General features: G+C 44.2%; 1 protein-coding gene across 6 annotated transcripts in view; it reads left to right on the plus strand.

Moving 5' to 3' along the window:
• LCTL (lactase like) overlaps positions 1-20,990 on the plus strand; it is a 127,063-nt gene that overhangs the window by 21,275 nt on the left and 84,798 nt on the right. For 2 of the 6 annotated variants that reach the window (XM_073618295.1, XM_073618298.1), the window contains exon 1: positions 12,030-12,161. The exons of 2 other annotated variants lie outside the window; for them this stretch is intronic. The gene's annotated coding sequence lies outside the window, so the exon portion shown is untranslated. Of the gene's footprint in view, positions 1-10,663; positions 10,976-12,029; positions 12,162-20,990 lie in introns of those variants that run through there. 2 more of the 6 variants (XM_073618296.1, XM_073618300.1) reach the window with 2 other exon arrangements.

Below are 20,990 nucleotides of genomic sequence, written 5' to 3' on the forward strand. Positions count from 1 at the left end.
CTAACTGTGGGGGGGGGTGGGCTCACCACAGCATGACAGAGATCACTGCTCCCGATGACAGGGAGAAGTAGATCTCTGTCATGTTGCTAGGCAGAAATGCCTTGTTTACATAGGCATCTCCCCGTAACACGATCGCGGGCCCCCGGCAGACATTGAGTCCGCGGGACCCGCGGGCACGGTCACGGAGTACGCGGCGGGCGTGCACCCACAATGCCGCGATTTAAAGGGGACGTACCTGTACGCCCATTGTACCGACATGTATCGTCGTGCGCTGGTCAGCATGTGGTTAAGAAGCTAATGGTTAGGTACAGTGCCTTGAAAAAGTATTCATACCCCTTGAAATGTTCCACATTTTGTCATGTTACAACCAAAAACGTAAATGTATTTTATTATGGTTTTATGTGATAGACCAACACAAAGTGGCACATAATTGTGAAGTGGAAGGAAAATGATAAATGGTACAAATAAATTTGTGAAAAGTGTGGGGGGTACATTTGTATAGCGCACCCCGGAGTCAATACTTTGTAGAACCGCCTTTCACTGCAATTACAGCTGCAAGTCTTTTTGGGGATGTCTCTACCAGCTTTGCACATCTAGAGAGGGACATTTTTGCCCATTCTTCTTTGTAAAATATCTCAAGCTCTGTCAGATTGGATGGAGAGCGTCTGTGAACAGCAATTTTCAAGTCTTGGAATGAAGAACTCACCGCTCCAGGTGAATTGGTTTGTGCCTGATAGGAACTCCAGTCAAGTGCTAGCCCCGGCCCGCCTCCGTGGGTATATGAATAGAAGAAGAAATGGCTGCACATCAATAGAAATCCAAATGCCGTTTATTGATCACACAAATGACATCAAGGCACACCAACACACAGGTCTTGTAGATGCATTTCCCACAGTACAATTGTGCTTAATCAACGATTAATCACAATCATTTGTCATTTGTGTGATCAATAAACTGTATTTGGATTTCTATCGATGTGTAGCCATTTCTTCTTCTATTTAATTTTCAAGTCTTGCCACAGATTCTCAATTGGATTTAGGTCTGGACTTTGACATTCTAACACATGAATATGCTTTGATCTAATCCTTTCAATTGTAGCTCTGGCTGTATGTTTCGGGTCGTTGTCCTGCTGGAAGGTGAACCTCCGCCCCAGTCTCAAGTCTTTTGCAGACTCTAACAGGTTTTCTTTTAAGATTGTCCTGTATTTGGCTCGATCCATCTTCCCATCAACTCTGACCAGCTTCCCTGCCTCTGCAGAAGAAAAGCATCCCCACAACAGGATGCTGCCACCACCATGTTTCACAGTGGGGATGGTGTGTTCAGGGTGATGTGCAGTGTTAGTTTTCCCCCCTCACATAGCTTTTTGATTTTAGGACAAAAAGTTACATTTTTGTCTCATCTGACCAGAGCACCTTCTTCCACATGTTTGCTGTGTCCTCCACATGGCTTCTCACAAACTGCAAACAGGACTTCTTATGGTTTTCTTTCACCAATGTCTTTCTTCTTGTCACTCTTCCATAGAGTCCAGATTTGTGGAGAACACGACTAATGCCGCGTACACACGAGCGGACTTTACGGCAGACTTTGCCCGGCGGACTTTTCGACGTACTTTCTGAATGAATGGACTTGCCTACACACAATCCACCAAAGTCCGTTGAATTCGTACGTGATGACGTATGACCGGACTAAAACAAGGAAGTTCATAGCCAGTAGCCAATAGCTGCCCTAGCGTGGCTTTTTGTCCGTCGAACTAGCATACAGACGAGCGGACTTTTCGACCAGACTCGATTTCGACGGATTGATTTAAAACATGTTTCAAATCTAGGTCCGTCCAACTTTTGAGAAAACAAAGTCCGCTGGAGCCCACACACAATCGAATTGTCCGACGAAATCCCGTCCGCCGGGCAAAGTCTGCCGTAAAGTCCGCTCGTGTGTACGCGGCATAATAGTTGTCCTGTGGACAGATTCTCCCACCTGAGCTGTGGATCTCTGCAGCTCCTCCAGAGTTACCATGGACCTCTTGGCTGCTTCTCTGATGAATGCTCTTCTTGCCCGGCCGGTCAGTTTAGGTGGACGGCCATATCTTGGTAGGTTTGCAGTTGTGCCATACTCTTTCCATTTTCGGATGATGGATTGAACAGAGCTCCATGAGATGTTCAAAGCTTGGGATATTTTTTTTATAACCTAACCCTGCTTTAAACTTCTCCACAACTTTATCCCTGACCTGTCTGGTGGGTTCCTTGGCCTTCATGATGCTGTTTGTTCACCAAGGTTCTCTAATAAATCTCTGAGGGCTTTACAGAACAGCTCTATTTATACTGAGATTAGGTTACACACAGGTGGACTCTATTTACTAAGTAGCTGACTTCTGAAGGCAATTGGTTCCACTAGATTTTAGTTAGGGGTATCAGAGTAAAGGGGGCTGAATACAAATGCACACCACACTTTATACATATTTATTTGAAAAAAATTTGAAAACCATTTATCATTTTCCTTCCACTTCACAATTATGTGCCACTTTGTGTTGGTCGATCACATAAAATCCCAATAAAATACATTTACGTTTTTGATTGACAAAATGTGGAAAATTTCATCTCAGGCTTGCGAAGTTGGCTACAACATCATTTGAGAACCTTTGTGGAGAGACCTCTAGAGATAAGGGGACTATTTCAACCTTATATCAATACCTTGACGACCACAATAGTACAGCCAAACCAACGGCTATGCTGGGATGGGAAGCGGAGACTGACCAGGAGATCTCGGCGGAGGATTGGTATGACATGGTCTCCAATATGCACAAATGCACACGCTCCATCACTATTAAAGAGACAGTTGTCAAGCTACACATCCGCTGGTATTGCACCCCCTTTAGGTTGCCATAAAATGTACCCACTAGTTCCCGACTCTTGTTTCAGGGGCTGTCACGACAGGGGTACTCTTCTTCATACGTTCTGCAGCTGTTCGGTGACGAAACCCATATGGCAGCGAACCTTCTCGATGGAGCTCCAAATAACAGGTGTACCTGTGACCTTGATGTATCAAATGTGCATCTTATTTGTGAAGCTTCCGGAGGTCCCCCCCCCCATTGGCTCACACACTTTTTAGTGCCATCCAGTGGGCGATTGTCCTAAACTGGCGATGTCCCTCTGTTCTATGGTCACAGGTGCTCCATCGCATGGAATCCATTATTGATGGAAAAGGGTACATCACATCCTCATGGATTCCATGCACATCTTTGAACGCAAGTGGGCAAATTGGTCGCCTTACCAGATGTAATCTGTACTTGGAGGTTTTTCCGTTTTTTTTGTTTTTTTTCCCCATTTGCGCTTATTAGATGAACTGGTAATTCTGGAAGTAGACACGTTCAATACTGTCGATTCAATTAGTTTGGAAAATTTCTGTCTAGAGCAGCGGTTCTCAACCTGGGGGTCGCGACCCCCTGGGGGGTCGATTGCCCATTCTCCAGGGGGTCGCGAATGCTGGCCGAGACAGACCCGAAGTTACTGCCTGAGTCCGTCCGTCTTGGCCAGCGAGATGTCACTTCCTGGAGAGGAGGGACTACACGGAAGTGACGTTCCGTCGCCGCCATCTTGGTACTCTCGTCCGCAGTAAGGTTTAGACTTAGAAGTCGGCAAGCGGACATCTTTGTACACCCACCGAAATCCGCTTGCTGCGGACGAGTGTACCAAGAGGGAGGCAACGAAACTTGCTGAAGAAGAAGAACACCTGTGACTTCTGGTAAGTCAGACACACAGGAAAAGCTGACAAGACAACATTTTTTTTATTATGGAGATATATATATATATATATATATATATATATATATATATATATATATATATATATATATATATCTCCATAATAAAAAAAATGTTGTCTTGTCAGCTTTTCCTGTGTGTCTGACTTACCAGAAGTCACAGGTGTTCTTATATATATACGTCGTATATATATATATATATACGTCCCAGTTGGTTCCTCAAAAGTAGTTATTCCGTGCCAGTGCTAGATACATGTTTGGAAGCTATACACTTTGTGTATCTAGCACTGGCACGGAATAACCACTTTTGAGGAATCAACCGCAACGTTTATATATAAATCAGTGGTGGGGGCGCAAACAAACTGAAACAATCAGAAAAAACCCCCCATTAAAACGCTGCAACTGTGCCATCAAATGCAGCCACTGTGCCCATCAATTGTCGCCACTGTGCCAGCAAACGCCCTGCCACTGTGCCATCAAATGCAGCCATTGTGCCCATCAATTGTCGCCACTGTGCCAGCAAACGCCGCCACTGTGCCATCAAATGCAGCCACTGTGCCCATCAATTGTCGCCACTGTGCCAGCAAACGCTTCCACTGTGCCATCAAACACAGGAACTGTGCCCTTTAATTGTTGCCACTGTGCCAAACGCAGCCACTGTGCCCATTAATTGTCGCCACTGTGCCAGCAAACGTCGCCACTGTGCCCATCAATTGTCGCCACTGTGCCATCAAACACAGCCACTGTGCCCAACAATTGTCGCCACTGTGCCAGCAAATGCCGCCACTGTGCCATCAAATGCAGCCACTGTGCCCTTTAATTGTTGCCACTGTGCCAAGGGCAGCCACTGTGCCCATCAATTGTCGCCACTGTGCCAGCAAATGTTGCCACTGTGCCAGCAAACGTTGCCACTGTGCCATCAAACGCAGCTACTGTGCCATCAAATGCAGCCACTGACCCCTTTAATTGTTGCCACTGTGCCAAACGCAGCCACTGTGCCCATAAATTGTCACCATGGTGCCAGCAAACGTTGCCACCTGTGCCATCAAATGCAGCCACTGTGCCCTTTAATTGTTACCACTGTGCCAAACGCAGGCACTGTGCCAGCAAACGTCCCACTGTGCAGCCACTGTGCCCATCAATTGTTGCCACTGTGCCAGCAAACGCCGCCACTGTGCCAGCAAACGCGACCAGCAAAAATAATTTTACTGTTAGGGGTCCCCACAACTTGGGAAATTTTATCAAGGGGTCACGGCACTAGGAAGGTTGAGAACCACTGGTCTAGAGCATGTTTTCCATGTAGTCATTCTTCTTATCTTGCAGAAGCAACTCTGTTACTTTATTCAGAACATTTTCTTTTTTTATTTACGTTATCTTATTATTTTACCTACTTAATGTTACAATGAGAGCTGTATACCTGTAAAATCACACATTGGTTCTTGAATGTACACTTTATTCTCTCTGTGCATTTATATTTTTGTACTTGCTTGAATACGTTAATAAAAACGTTTTTAAACGAAAAAAAAAAAATGTCGAAAATTTCAAGAAGTATAAATACTTTTTCAAGGCACTGTACGTTGTGTTTTTTTTTTTTTTGCATTAAAATTCATTAACCACTTCAGCCCCGGAAGGATTTCCCCCCTTCCTGACCAGAGCCCTTTTTTGCGATTCGGCACTGCCTCGCTTTAACTGACAATTGCACGGTCGTGCAACCTTGCACCCAAACAAAATTGACGTCCCTTTTTCCCCAGAAATAGAGCTTTCTTTTGGTGGTATTTGATAACCTCTGCGGTTTTTATTTTTTGCGCTAAAAACAAAAATTTTAAGAAAAAAAAAAAAGCAATATTTTTTACTTTTTGCTATAATAAATATCCCAAAAAAATATATAAAAAAACAAATTTCTTCCACAGTTTAGGCCGATATGTATTCTTCTACATATTTTTGAAGAAAAAAAAAAATCGCAATAAGCGTAAATTGATTGTTTTGTGCAAAGGTTATCGCATCTACAAAACAACGGAAAATTGTATACTCACCTTTCCGTAATTTTCCTTTCCTGTCGCATCTCATGGCAGCATACACCTATGGGTTGTGGCTCCGCCCCCGCAACCTGACAGGACCGCGTAGCTATTAAAGTCTGAGAGAGCCCCTGCCCCAGCATTCTCCGTGTATATATACCTCACCTCAGATGGGTGGGCATTTGTATGCTGCCATGAGATGCGACAGGAAAGGAAAATTACGGAAAGGTGAGTATACAATTTTCCTTTTTCCTGTCGCATCATGGCAGCATACACCTATGGGGAATAACTCGCAAACTGGGTGGGTATGAGCAAAAGATAAGTTTTTTATTTAGAAGGTATTGAGGAGTTAGCCTGAATAATTGCTCTCCCAAATTCTACCGTGGACAATCTAGCGGAGTCCACTTTATAATGAGAGATAAAAGTGGTTTTCGAAGACCAAGTGGCTGCTTTGCAGATGGTTTCGGCTGATACCCTGCAGTAGGCCGCCCAGGAGGTCGCCATTGCCCTTGTGGAGTGTGCCCTTAAGCCCTCAGGTACTCGTGCATTGTTAGATGCGTAAGCTCTCTTAATGATCTTCACCAACCATGCTGCAATGGTGCGAGAGGTTGCTGCTTGTCCTCTTCTAAACCCATGAGGAATGACCAGTAGGTCCTCTGTCTTCCTTAAATTGCTGGTTGCCAGGAGGTAGGCCTGGATATTCGACTTTATGTCAAGCGGATGTGGATCACCCTGTTCTGTGGATAGGGTGGGGAGACATAGTTCTTGGTTAAAGTGGAAAGATGATGACACTTTCGGGATGAAGCGATCCGATGGTTTTAAGACTACTTTGTCTGGATAGAACATCAAGTATGGTTCCTTAGCCTGTAAGGCCTGAATTTCCGATACCCTTTTAGCTGATGTAATTGCTATTAGGAAAGTGACTTTGAGAGTTAGGTCCCACAGGGAAACATTCTCTAACGGAAAAAATGGCTCATGGGATAAGGCTTCCAACACTACTGAAAGATCCCATGTCGGGAAGGAAGGTTTCCTAGGTGGTCTCAGCTTTAGGCAAGCCTTCTGAAATTGGATGATGAGAGGTTCTTGAGCCCATTTCACTCCTGTCATAGCGGATAGGGCTGATACATGTACCTTCAGGGTACTAGACCTAAGACCTTTATCTAGACCTAACTGGAGAAACTCGAGGATCTGAGGAACTGATGGAGATGCCGGGTTCCAGGATTGCTGTTGTGCGACTAAGAGAAAACTCTCCCAGACCCTTTTATAGGTTTTATTGGTCGTGGATTTTCTGGCCTGGAGGAGAGTGTCTATCACTTTCTGGGAGCAACCTTGGACTAAGAACCTAGTCCTTTCAATCTCCATGCTGTTAGATGAAGCCTCTCCGGAAATGGGTGAAGGAATTGCCCCTGCGACAGTATATCCGCTGTCATTGGGAGTGTCAGTGGTTCTGCTGTGCTCAATTGGAGGAGCGTCGTAAACCATGGTCGTCTCGGCCAAAATGGGAGGACTGCTAGCACTGTGGCTTTCGACCTCTTTAGTCTGAGTAAGAATCTCGGAATGAGTGGTGTTGGCGGAAATATGTACCCCAAACGGAAGTTCCAGTCGTGTTGTAGGCAATCCGTGCCTTCTGCCGATGGGAAAGGAATTCTGGCTAGATATCTCTGGCATTTCATGTTGACCGGTGTTGCCGCCAGGTCTATATCCGGTATCCCCCAGGTCTGGGTTATGAGGGTAAAGGCTTGGTGACTTAAGGCCCACTCGTTGTTTGATACAAAGGTCCGACTTAGAGAGTCGGCTAGTTGATTTTGGACTCCTGGGACATACGCTGCCGTTAATCCCGACAGGTTCAGCTGTGCCCACTCGAAGACTGGACGGACTTCCCGCATCATGGAGCGACTCCTGGTGCCCCCCTGCCTGTTGATATAGGCAACTGCCACTCTGTTGTCCAATTTTAGCAGGACCTCTTTCCCCCTGAGGAGGGGGCTGAAGGCTAACAGAGCTTGGAAAGCTGCTTTCATCTCCAATATATTTGAAACCACGTTCTGTGTTCTGAATGTCCAAAGGCCCTGGACTGCGTGATGGCGGTAGTGTGCCCCCCAGCCCTTCAGGCTGGCGTCTGAAGTGATTATTTCCTGAGGAAGAGGGACTATATGCCTGCATCTCTTCAGATTGTTCAATCTGGTCCACCACCAGAGTGATTGTTTTATTTCTTTCTGGACTGCGATCGGCTGAGACAATGATACCCCGTTCCATTGTTTTAACAATGATGCTTGCAGAGGTCTGGTGTTCCATTGGGCCCATTGTACCATTGGGATGGTTGCTGAGAATGACCCCAGTATGCTGAGGTACTCCCGGGCTGGTAGTGTGGTAGAGGCTAATAACTTTCTTGCCTTCTGAATGAGGCTGGGAATTTTTTCCTGCGGAAGTTCCACCGTATTGAGACGGGTGTCTAGTTCCGCCCCCAGGAATATCATTCTCTGAGTGGGCTGCAGATTGCTTTTCCCCCAGTTTATGATCCAGCCGAAGTTTTGTAGGGTGGTAATCAGAATGGATCGATGCAGTAGAAGGGAATCCTGATTGTCTGCTAGCAAAAGGATGTCGTCCAGGTAATGATGGACCCTCAATCCTTGTTCTCTTAGTAAGGCTATTACTGGCAGTGGGATTTTTGTGAATGTCCTTGGAGCGGTGGAGATCCCGAACGGGAGGCTTCGGAATTGAAAATGATGTAGACCTACCGCAAAGCGGAGAAATTTTTGGAATGAGATGTGAATGGGGACGTGCAGATAGGCGTCTTGTAAATCGACGGAAAGCATCCAATCCCCGATATTCATGGCCCGAAGAATTGACTGGAGGCTCTCCATTTTGAATGTCTCGACTAAGATTGAGCGATTGAGATTCTTTAGATCTAAGACAGGGCGTAGATCCCCCGATTTCTTCTTCACCAGAAACAACGGGGAGTAGAATCCCGTTGACCTTTGGGATATTGGAACTTCCACTATGGCTTCCTTTTGTAACAGGTCTTGGACGTACTTTGTCAGTAGCATCCTTTTTTCCCGAGATGCAGGTAATCTGGTTACAGAGAATTGGTCTCTTGGAGCCCGTGTCTTGAATTTCCATTTGTGGCCGAACTGGACAGTGTCTATCGTCCATGGGTCCTTTATTGTATCCGCCCAGACCTGCTTGAAACTCATGAGTCTGGCCCCCACTAAAGCTGGTTGGGCGGACGCACCTTCAAAAAGACTTTTGTTCCCCTGACGCAGGGGTCTTAGACTTTTGGAGCTTGAGGAATGATGACTGGGGATTCTTCCAGTTCCTCCTATACTCTTTTCCGGGCCTGTAGGATCTTGCCTCTCTGTATTTATCTGGCAGATTTCTTCTAGAAACCGGTGGTCTCTGCTGCCTGGGCCTCCTATCTGAAGGGATGAGTCCCGATTTTCCCCCCGTGACTTTAGAAATAGCCACGTCCAGTTTTTCTCCAAAAAGGTTTACGCCATCAAAGGGTATTTTGCACCAATTGGATTTTGAGGAGGGATCTGCCGACCAGGGTTTTAACCAGAGCGCCCTTCTGGCCATTACTGAGCTTAACATTGCTCTTGAAGTGGTTTTAATTATATCCACAGAGGCTTCTGCGACAAAGTCGCCTGCAAGACTAAGTTCTTGGAGTGCTGAGATAACTTTCTCCTGCACTATTCCTTCCGATACCAGCTTCTCGGCCATCGTGGACCAGCTTGAGATAGCCTTACTGACGGCAGCCAATGCTATTGCTGGCCTGCAAGCGCCACCTGCCGAGAGGTAGGTTCTCTTAAGATCCAGATCGATCTTTCTATCCAGGACGTCTTTGAATGTGACTGCATCCTCTATTGGAAGTGTTACGTGCCTGGCGAGGCGCATTAGGGAGGAGTCGACCACTGGAGGAGATATTAGTGGGTTGACGTTAGGCTCTTTAAGTGGATAGAGTTTTGATAATCTGTTGCTGAGGCCAGTTTTTTTCTCTGGCTTTTGCCACTCATCCTTAATTAGATCCTCAAGTTCCTCAATGAACGGGAAGTTCTCTGGGTCTTTTTTAAGATTTGGAAAGTATTTCCTCACTTTTTGAGGAGTTTCTTTTTCTTCCACCCAGTCGATCGCCTCTTTTACTGACTTCACGAATGGGTCGATCAATGAGAAGTCGAAGCCGGTGGATGCCTCTAGATCATCAGTGTCAGAGAGAGGGTCTGACGTCTTTGATGATGATGGGGCAGTGGATGAGGTACTTTGTATAGGTCTGCTGGCTTCTGGCTCTGCGACTTGTGGTGATGGATCAATCGGTTCTCTTGCCTCTGTTTCTCTGTCCTTAGTTGCCTCAATGAAGCATGTGCGACAGGCCAGTTTGTCTGGAAGTGCTGCAGCACCGCAAATCCAGCAGGAGTTCCCGGGTGGACGGGAAGGCTGGGTGACAGGAGATTTCCTGCGCGCAGGGGATTTTTTGTGGTGGGAGCGACTATGCCTTGATCTTGATCGGCTTCTCCTGCGACTTGATCTGCTCCTCCTGCGACTTGAGCGGCTTCTGCGACTTGAGCGACTTCTGCCGCGCTCTGAGCGACTCTGCCTGTGGCTTGAGCGGCTCCTTCTTGAAGGCTCCCCTCGTCTTGAATGTGACGATCTGGAAGACCTGGTGGGGCTGTTCAATTTAAACAGCATTAGTGAGGGCTCTCTTTTTCCTTCTCTTCATACTTACCCATCATCCCCTCTTACCTAGTAGGCTGGCGATGGTCTACCTGGGCAACGGTCTCCATGAAAGGTGATGAATCAACCTTTAATTATATAGGTGGCTTAGCATGCATGGGATAGCAGATAGTAAACAAGCAAAGAAAAAAGCCATCATAGATCTTACCTGGGCGTGGAGATAGCAAGAGAGAGACAGGGTAGAACAGCTGGGTAGAGTAGCAAAAGAAATCCGGTCAAAATTCCCCCTTACAGGCTCAGGAGAGAAGAGACAAGAAAATGCTGACATTACAGCATTTTTAAACTTGCCGCCGTCCTGGGGTGATGACGTCACGCTCGAGCATGCTCAGATGCGCTCTGAGGCCTCCGACGCCATTTTGGAAGCTGGAAAGTGGGATGTCCTGACAAGCTGGAGCTATGGAGACAGACAGGAGGGGAAGTTATCCACAGGTGCACAGAAAGGAGCTGGAGACCGCTGCGATCCATAAACCTGTTTAAGGTTTGTAATGTATTGTAACATACCCCTGAGACCATCAGAGTGGGGTTCCTTCCATTGAGCTCATTTAGAGGCTGTACAGGATAGGACTTCCACCCAGGAGAGGCTAGAACCTGGCTGGGGCGAATGTTTTAGGTAAGGGATGCATGTTTTCGGTCCTTGACAGGTGAGGAAAAAAAGGAGAATGCTGGGGCAGGGGCTCTCTCAGACTTTAATAGCTACGCGGTCCTATCAGGTTGCGGGGGCGGAGCCACAACCCATAGGTGTATGCTGCCATGATGCGACAGGAAAGTACAATGAGAGCTGTATACCTGTACAATCACACATTGGTTCTTGAATGTACATTTTATTCTCTCTGTACATTTAGATTTTTGTACTTGCTTAAATACGTTAATAAAAACATTTGTAAACAAAAAAAAGTGTCAAAAATTTCAAGAGGTATAAATACTTTTTCAAGGCACTGTGCGTTGTGTTTTTTTTGTTTTTTTTTTTGCATTAAAATTCATGAAAGTGTATTTTTCCCCAAAAAAATTGCGGTTGAAAAACGGCTGCGCAAATACCGAATGACATAAAAAAATTGCAACGATCGCCATTTTATTCTAGGGTCTCTGCTAAAAAAAATATATGTTTGGGGGGTTCTAAGTCATTTTGTTTGGGGGTTCTAAGTAACTTTCTAGCAAAAAATACTGATTTAAACGGAAAAAGTGCCAGTAAATGTCTGGTAAGCCAATGGATATACAGTACAGTGATTTAATTGTTTATAAATGTTTGGATGGTTCTGTCTATTTATCTGTCAGTCGTTTCTCATCTATCAATGTTGAGTAGCAGGCTAATCAGGAACGTCGAACGTAGTTGTGGAATGAGAGATGACCATAAAACATTTGCTGGGTCACACAGTCTTACTCTAGGACAATGCCTCCTAATAGAAGTTCAGCAGCCCATAGTGCTTTGCGTCCACCGACCAGGCACTCACTCCCAGCAGCCTTTTCTGTACGTTCTGTGGGCCTCAGCTAATTTCTCCGGCCTCGATCGTTCTGTTTTGTTTGGGGTTTTGCTGCAGCTAGAGAACATCAGGACCAGACTCTTCTCTGAGTTTCCAACATTCTGGCTGATATTCACCTTTCGGGACAATTAGCTGGAGCTGAGTTTGTGAAGAAGAACGTAGGAAGGACATTCTTGACCAGGGAAGGTAAGCTGGACCTTGGATTTACAAGAGATAAATACAACCAACCCTCGTGTCAGTCGTGAGGTAGGATAGTGGAGTCATCCATGGACAATATTTTAATACTTATGTCTGGTGCATCCAAAACCATTTATTTTATTCTGGGCGAAAGATTTGCAACACTTCTTTTTAGATCCAGTGCTATGCAATTCCTAAATTATTTCCTCCTAGAGAACAGACTGGACATGAAGGCATGCAAAGCACCCGGATGTACAGCACTGCACTGTGCAAAAGTTTTAGGCAAATGTCATGAAGTAAGAATGCTTTCAAAAAATGTATATTTTAAATTGTTTGTTTTTATCAATTTACAAAATGCAAAGTTGAGCGAACAGAAGAAAAATCTGAATCAAATCAATATTTGGTGTGACCTTCCTTTGGCTTCAAACCAGCATCAGTTCCTACACTTGCACAAAGTCAGGGATTCTGTGGGATTGGAGTCAAGTGTATGATTAATCAATTATACTAAGCAGGTGCTAATAATCATAAATTTCAACCTAAATGTAGGTTGAAACGCAGTCATTAACTGAAACAATACAGCTGTGTAGGAGGCAACTGGGTAAGGAACAGCCAAACTCTGCTACCAATGTGAGGTTGTGGAAGACAGTTTCATGTCATCATACACCATGGCAAGACTGAGCACAGCAACTAGACACAAGGTAGTTATACTGCATCAGCAAAGTCTCTCCCAGGCAAAGATTTTAAAGTAGACTGAGGTTCCAAGATGTGCTGTTCAAGCTCCTTTGAAGAAGCACAAAGAAATGGGCAATGTTGAGGAACGTAGACGCAGTGGTCAGCCAAAGAAACTTAATGCAGCAGATGAAAGACACATCATGCTTACTTCCCTTCCACATTGGAGTATGTCCAACAGTGCCATCAGTAGACATGTGAAATTCGTTTCGTTCCGAATTCTTTTTTTAACGAATTTCGACAAATTTGTTCATTCGGAAATATCCGAATTAACGAAAACCCGTTTAACAAATTTTTGCGAATATTCGTAAAATCGAACATTCGAAAGTTTGTAAATTCGTACATTCGTAAATTCGTACATTCGCACATTCGCTCATTCATACATACAATAATTTAACTATTACTAACTATTAAATTATAGATATTGTAATTTCCTTTCAAAGTTGGCTGTTAGTGAACGTAATAAATACAAATTTATCCGAAGTTACGAACAATCTGAAATATCGAATGCTGTATCCCATGTAAACGTAATGAATTAATAATAATAAAAAACAATAATAAAAACTTTTTATTATTATTATTTATTATTAATTTGTTCCGTTCCATCTGTTTAGATGCGGCATTCGTTATTTCGGATAATTCGTAACTTCGGATAATTCGTAACTTCGGATAAATTCGTATTCCTTACGTTCACTAACAGCCAACTTTCAAAAGAAAATTACAATACCTATAATTTAATAGTTAGTTACTATTTCAGATTTTCTAATTTTCGGGTTTTCGGATTTTCGAATTTCGAATTTCCAAATTTCTGAATTTTCTAAATTACGAATGTACGAATTTACGAATATACGAATTTCCTAATTTACGAATGTTCGAATGTATGAATTTACAGATTTAAAAATTTATGAATGTGCGAATGTACAGATTTACAAATTTATGAATGTGCGAATGTACAAATGTACTAATGTACGAATTTACGAATGTACTAATGTACGAATTTACTGATTGCGATCATAATGAATTAACGAAAAAAAAAAAAGGACGAATGAAACGAAAACAAAAATTAACGAATTTGTTGGCAGTGCACATGTCTAGCCATCAGCACAGAACTGACGGAAACCAGTGGGACCCAGGTACACCCATCTACTGTCCGAAGACGTCTGGCCAGAAGTGGTCTTTATGGAAGAATTGCACCCAAAAAGCCACATCTCCGACATGGAAACAAGTTGAAGCGACTCAACTATGCATGAAATCATAGGAACTGGGGTGCAGAAAAATGGTAGCAGGAGCTCCGGAATGATGAGTCAAAATGTGAAATATTTGGCTGTAGCAGGAGGCAGTTTGTTGGGGGGAGGGCTGGAGAGCGGCAAAATAATGAGTGTCTGCATGGCGTGTGATTGGCCCCAAATTTTTTCTGCAGCAGGACAACCACCCAAAACATACATCCAATGTCATTAAGAACCATCTTCAATGTAAAGAAGAACAAAGAGTCCGGGAAGTGATGGTTTGACCTCCACAGAGCCCTGATCTCACCCATCATGGAGTCTATCTGGCATGACATGAAGAGACAGAAGGATTGGAAGCAGCCGACATCCACAGAAGATCTGTGCTTAGATCTCCAAGATGTTTGCAACAACCTACCTGCTGAGTTCCTTCAAAACCCGTGTGCAAGTCTACCTAGAAGAACTGATGCTGTTTTGAAGGCAAAGGTGGGGGGGTCACACCAAATATAGATTTGATTTTGATTTCTCTTCTGTTCATTTACTTTCTATTTTGTTAATTGGTAGAAATAAACTATTAACACTTCTATTTCTGAAAGCATTCCTAATTTATAGCATTTTTTCTCAACTGTCTAAAACCTTTGCACAGTACTGTGTATGGGTATTTAGTGTTAGACCCATATAATGGTGTTCCTACAGAGGGAGGGCCATTTCAGAGCTCCTTGGTGCATATAGGACACATATTTGGTAAAATTAAGCCTGCCAATCAATTTCTAAGTAACACTCATTATCCATCCTCAGGTGGTCCTTGGGTGCCCCCCCCCCTTCCTAGGATGCTCCTATACTTGTCGGGACGGGAGAAGGACTAGATGGGTCAGGAGGCCTGTGTGGATGTATGGAGAACAAACAGCCTCCAAGTTTATTAAATGTATGTGATCTCATCTCCATTAACCACTTGCCGACCGGCTCACGCCAATATACGTCGGCAAAGTGGCACGGGTGCGCAAAATGACATACCCATACGTCACTCCATCATCGGCGTGCTCGCGTGCCCCGCGGACTCGATATCCGCCGGTTGCCTACGATTGTGGCACGGAGAGGCAGAACAGGGAGATGCCTATGTAAACAAGGCATTTCCCTGTTCTGCCTAGCAACATGACAGGGATCTACTGCTCCATGTGATCTCTGTGATGTTCTAGTGAGCCCACCCCCCCCCCCCCCCCTACAGTTAGAACACGCTGAGGGAACACAGTTAACCCCTTGATCGCCCCCTAGTGTTTAACTCCTTTCTTACCAGTGACATTTACACAATAATCAGTGCATTTTTACAGAACTGATCGCTGTATAAAAGTCAATGGTCCCGAAATAGTGTCAAAAGTGTCCGATCTGTCTGCCGCAATGTCGCAGACACGATAGAAAAAAAAATCGCAGATCGCCGACATTACTAATAAAAAGAAAATTTATAATAATAATGCCAAAAAACTATCCCCTGTTTTGTAGACGCGATAACTTTTGTGCAAACCCATCAATAAACGCTTATTGCTATTTTCTTTACCAAAAATATGTAGAAGAATACGTATCGGCCTAAACTGAGGAAGAAATTTGTTTTTTTATATTTTTGGGGGGATATTTATTATAGCAAAAGGTAAAAAATATTGCTTTTTTTTTCAAAATTGTCGCTCTTTTTTTGTTTATAGCGCAAAAAATTAAAACCGCAGAGGTGATCAAATACCACCAAAATAAAGCTCTATTTGTGGGAAAAAAAGGACGTCAATTCTGTTTGTTATATAATTTGAACATTATTCTCTCCAAATGTTTTTATATGAGCAAAACATTTCCTTTGAAAGATCATTTTTTATACATTTTTGAAACAAATTGACAATTTTAATGGATCTATGATTTGTGTATATGGTGCCCTAAAAAATCTGTATTTTTTCCTCACCATTAATTCAATCAATATAACCTATATTACCAAAAGTATTGGGACGCCTGCCTTTACAGGCACGTGAACTTTAATGGCATCCCAGTCTTAGTCCGGAGGGTTCAGTATTGAGTTGGCTCCGCCCTTTGCAGCTATAACAGCTTCAACTCTTCTGGGAAGGCCGTCCACAAGGTTTAGGTTTCTGAGAAGGCTTGTGCACAATCAAATTCAGTGACACGGGAGCCGGGGGCGGGGACTCGGGAGCGCGCCCGCACGAGTGTCTCCTTTTGAATGCGGGTCTCTAAGGGGGCACTCGTTGTGGGGAGGAGCCAGGAGCGCTGCTGGGGGACCCCAGAAAAGGAGGATCGGGGCCACTCTGTGCAAAACCCTTGTACAGAAGAGGCAAGTATAGCATGTTTATTATTTAAAAAAAAAAAACCTTTACAACTCCTTTAAGCTGGCCATACACTAGTAGAGTCTTGATTGGAAAATGTTAGTTTTCGGAACATACGTTCGATTTTTGATCATAGTGAGGAGAAAATTTGAAGGAGCCGGATTGTATGCTTCTATCTGGAAATTCCATTTAGACCAGAACTTTGCCAGGTATCCCAGGAACTTGATTCTAAACCTGGATGATGACATCAGCGGAGAGCTGAGGATTGATACTTAGTGATGTCAGAGGGATGAAGAGTGAGGCAAGTCCTTCAGTGTGATATCGCTAATCCCCCTCTTATGTACCTGAGTATTGGGAGTACCTGAGTATTGTGTGTACCTGAGTATTGTGTGTACCTGAGTATTGGGAGTACCGAAGTATTGTGTGTACCTGAGTATTGGGAGTACCGGAGTATTGTGTGTACCTGAGTATCGTGAGTACCGGAGTATTGTGAGTATCTGAGTATTGTGAGTATCTGAGTATTGTGTGTACCTGAGTATTGTGAGTATTGGGAGTATCTGAGTGTTGTGTGTACCTGAGTATTATGAGTATTGTGAGTAGCTGAGTGTTGTGTGTACCTGAGTATTGGGAGTACCGAAGTATTGTGTGTACCTGAGTATTGTGTGTACCTGAGTGTTGGGAATACCTGAGTATTGTGGGTACCTGAGTATTGGGAGTACCTGTGTAGTATGAGTGCACTTGGGTCCACGGGTGCACATGGTCTGTGAGTTCACGTGGGTCTGCGGGTGCATGTGGGTCTGCGGGTCTGAGAGTGCATGTGGTCTGCAAGTACCTGTGTATTGTCTTGTTGAGTACCTGTGTGTTGTATTGTTGAGTACCTGTGTATTGTCTTGTTGAGTACCTGTGTGTTGTATTGTATCGTACCTGTGTATTGTCTTGTTGAGTATCTGTGTATTGTCTTGTTGAGTACCTGTGTGTTGTATTGTTGAGTACCTGTGTATTGTCTTGTTGAGTACCTGTGTGTTGTATTGTATCGTACCTGTGTATTGTCTTGTTGTGTACCTGTGTATTGTCTTGTTGAGTATTAGTGTCTGGAAGCTAGTTGTTAGGTAATTTGGACCGGGTATAATCCCCAATTCTCATTAAATTAGTAGGTACGATGCCCGGTGGGTGTGGAGAGGCAACTCTTTGTACATCTTGCGGCATGTATGCGTTCCTTGATCATCCGATCGAGGGCGAATATTGCTGTGCAAAACATAATCACATTGTTTCCCTGGAAGCCCAGGTTCTGAATCTGGGGAAGTAACTGTCAGCGCTGAGAAGACCCTCCATACTAAAGGAGAGCCAGGAACGTACAGGGCATGTGCCGGCAGGGGCCAGCACAGAAGCGGGTGTAGACAAAGAGGTGCAGGCACCAGAAAAGAGTAGATGGGTGACAGTCAGGAAGGATAGAGGAGGAAGTGCCAGGGAGGCTGATCCAGGGCTGGAACATCCCAATAAGTATGTTCGTTGAGTGACATTGGTGAAACCAGTCAGGGACCAGCACTTCTGGAGCTGAGGGACTCTCCTAGCTGCCGAGGGAAGAACTCCTCCAGTGAGAGTGGGGGGGGGTGGGAGGGGCGAAGGGAAAGGAAAGACAGATTCTGGTGGTAGGGGACTCAATTCTTAGAAGGACAGAGAGGGCAAGTGACCAAGACCTGAAGCGCCGAACTGTATGTTGTCTACCGGGCGCTCAGGTTTGGCACATAACGGATCTGGTGGACAGATTACTGGGAGGGGCTGGGCAAGACCCAGCTGTTATGGTGCACTTTGGCACAAATGCCAAAGTCAGAGGCAGATGGAGTGTCCTAAAGAACTATTTTAGGCACTTGGGAGATAAATTGAGGAAAAGGACCTCCAAGGTAGTATTCTCTGTAATACTACCGATACATGAAGCCACACCAGGAAGGCAGAGGGAGATTAGGGAAGGAAACAAGTGGCTGAGGAGCTGGTGTAGTAAGGAGGGGTTTGGGTTCCTGGAGGACTTGGCCGACTTCTCAGTCGGTCACCAGTACTATAGAAGGGACAGACTGCACCTAAATGAGGAGGGTGCCGATCAGCTGGGAGTAAAGATGCCAAAAAGTTAGAGGGATTTTTAAACTAGGCAACATGGGGGAGGGTCCAGAGGTAGAGATAGTCAGCGCGGAACATATTACAAAGGGTAGTATTGGGGGCATTAGTGGTAGGTTGACTAAAGCACATAAACTCAAGGTAAGTATAGTAACAAGTCCTAGTTGCAATCTTGGAACACCCAATAAGAGGATAGTATGCTACCGGTCTAAACTACGTGGCATGTTCACCAATGCCAGGAGCCTGGCGGACAAGATGGGTGAACTAGAGATACTGTTGTACGAGGAGAATTTGGATTTTGTGGGAATTTTAGAGACCTGGTTCAACAGCTCTCATGATTGGCTGGCAACCATTCAAGGGTATACCCTTTATCGCAGGGATAGGGGGGAGGGGTATGCCTATGAATCAAGAATAATGTACAAGTGAATGTGAAAGATGACATCAATAGGGGAGCTAGTGAGGAGGTGGAATCCTTATGGATAGAGTTTCAAAGGGATGAAGCTAAAGGGAAAATAATACTGGGAGTATTATATAGGCCCCCTAACCTGAGGGAGGAGGCGGAGGTGGACCTCCTATCACAATTTGGATTAGCAGCAAGGGTGGGAAGTGTTATCATAATCGGGGATTTTTATTATCCAGACATAGACTGGGTGGAGGGAACCACGCATTCGTTTAAGGCTCGCCAGTTCCTAAATGTCTCGCAGGACAATTTCATGGGTCAGATGGTAGACGCACCAACTAGAAATAAAGCGTTACTAGATCTACTGATTACCAACATTACAGACCTGATCACGGACGTGGAAATAAGGGGCAATCTAGGAAACAGCGATCACAGGTCAATTGGCTTCAATATAAATCAAACAAATAGGAAACATAAGGGGAATACAAAGACACTGAATTTCAAAAGAGCCAACTTCCCTAAACTACAAACCTTGCTAGAAGGCATAAATTGGGATAAAATCTTAGGAACAAAGAACACGGAGGAGAGATGGGTTTGCTTTAATAGCATATTAAATAAGGGCATTAGCCAATGCATCCTATTGGGTAATACATTTAAAAGAGCGAACAAAAGTCCTGGATGACTTAACTTCAATGTAAAAAAGGCATATAAAAGCAAAGGAGAAGGGCTTCAAAAAATACAAGGTTGAGGGATCATCATCAGCATTCAGACTTTATAAAGAATGCAATAAGATGTGTAAGGGTGAAATTAAGGCGGCTAAGATAGAACATGAGAGACACATAGTGTTGGAGAACAAAAAAAGAAATTCTTTAAGTATGTAAACAGTAAAAAACGGAGGACAGACCATGTTGGCCCCATAAAGAATGAAGAAGGACATCTGGTTACAAAGGATGGGGAGCTGGAGAAGGTATTGAATTTATTCTTCTCCTCAGTCTTCACAAGAGAATCGGGGGGCTTCAGTAACCAAAACTGCAGTGTTTATCCTCATGACACATCACAGGAAGCACCCTTATGGCTAACAGAAGACAGAATTAGAATTAGACTTGGGAAACTTAACATTAATAAATCACCGGGACCAGATGGCTTGCACCTGAGGGAACTTAGTCAAGTAATTGCCAGACCATTGTTCCTAATTTTTACTGACAGTCTACTGACTGGAATGGTACCAGCTGATTGGAGAAAAGCCAATGTAGCACCAATATTTTAAAAGGGCTCAAAATACATCCCTGGGAATTACAGACCAGTTAGACTAACATCAATATTATGTAAACTCTTGGAGGGGATGATAAGGGACTATATACAAGATTTTAGTAATAAGAACGGTATCATTAGCAGTAATCAGCATGGATTCATGAAGAATCGTTCTTGCAAACCAATCTATTAACCTTCTATGAGGAAGTGAGTTACCATCTAGATAAAGGAAGGCCCGTAGACGTGGTGTATCTGGATTTTGCAAAAGCATTTGACACAGTTCCCCATAAACGTTTACTGTACAAGATAAGGTCCATTGGCATGGACCATAGGGTGAGTACATGGATTGAAAACTGGCTACAAGGGCGAGTTCAGAGGGTGGTGATAAATGGGGAGTCAGGGGTGGGTAGTGGGGTTCCCCAGGGTTCTGTGCTGGGACCAATCCTATTTATTTTGTTTATAAACAACCTGGAGGATGGGAAAACAGTTCAACCTCTGTATTTGCAGACAATACTAAGCTAAGCAGGGCAATAACTTCTCCGCAGGATGTGGAAACCTTGAAAAAAGATCTGAACAAATTAATGGGGTGGGCAACTACATGGCAAATGAGGTTCAATGTAGAAAAATGTAAAATAATGCATTTGGGGGGCAAAAATATGAATGCAATCTATACACAGGGGGGAGAACCTCTGGGGGAATCTAGGATGGAAAAGGACCTGGGGGTCCTAGTAAATGATAGGCTCAGCAATGCCAAGCTGCTGCTAACAAAGCAAACAGAATATTGGCATTAAAAAGGGGATCAACTCCAGAGATA

This window comes from Aquarana catesbeiana, linkage group LG03, assembly GCF_042186555.1.
Source record: "Aquarana catesbeiana isolate 2022-GZ linkage group LG03, ASM4218655v1, whole genome shotgun sequence".
Taxonomy (NCBI): domain Eukaryota; kingdom Metazoa; phylum Chordata; class Amphibia; order Anura; family Ranidae; genus Aquarana; species Aquarana catesbeiana.